We start from the raw sequence: 685 nt of genomic DNA, 5'->3' as shown, positions 1-685 counted from the left end.
TTGTGATGTTAAGAGCCACCATGAAGTTCTGGTCTCATGACAAAGGAAGCAATTGTTAATGAAAACAATTTGCACATATTCCATATTGCCCTGTTCCTTACTCTCCTTTTTTTGTTACAGCCATATAGAGACCAATTATTGTGCCTTGGATAGCCCTATGCATTAAAATCTTTTTCATTATTTTCTTTTTATCTATATTCTTTTAGATTCTCATCCCTGCCCCCCACTCTTAAAATATTTTTCTCTGTTCCTGGCTTTAAAGCTATGATCTTTTTTTTTTTTTAAAATATGGAACGCTTCACGAATTTGCGTGTCATCCTTGCGCTGGGGCCATGCTAATCTTCTCTGTATCATTCCAATTTTAGATATGTGCCCCCGAAGCAAGCACAAAGCTATGATCTTTGTTTTCAGTTTTCCTAAGGATTTCGGTATACATCATTAAATTATCATAGTTGATCATGAATTAAAATTATATCAGTGTGAGTCTAAGAGCTTTCTAACAGTACAATATTTATTCATTATTTATGCTCTTATTTTCATATATTTTACTTGGGTTATAATTCTCACAATATGTTGTTGTTATTTTTTCGTTATTGCAAATTAGGTGCGGGTTTACAGATCAGATCATTGTTTTCCCAATTTATTTAATCTACTAGTAGCTTTCCCTGCTTCCCTCTTTTGTTCA

At 33.1% G+C, this 685-nt stretch overlaps 1 non-coding gene across 1 annotated transcript; it reads right to left on the bottom strand.

Moving 5' to 3' along the window:
- Positions 1-282: 282 nt before the first annotated feature.
- Positions 283-387, bottom strand: LOC115872408. Its single transcript, XR_004047814.1, has one exon. It is a non-coding gene; the product is annotated as a U6 spliceosomal RNA (small nuclear RNA).
- Between the last annotated feature and the right edge of the window lie 298 nt (positions 388-685).

The sequence above is a fragment of the Echinops telfairi genome, unplaced genomic scaffold, assembly GCF_000313985.2.
Source record: "Echinops telfairi isolate 266 unplaced genomic scaffold, ASM31398v2 ScPeMD7_7424;HRSCAF=8462, whole genome shotgun sequence".
Lineage (NCBI taxonomy): Eukaryota > Metazoa > Chordata > Mammalia > Afrosoricida > Tenrecidae > Echinops > Echinops telfairi.
The sequence above is the reverse complement of the archived record's forward strand: the minus strand, read 5'-3'. Positions and strand labels throughout refer to the sequence as shown.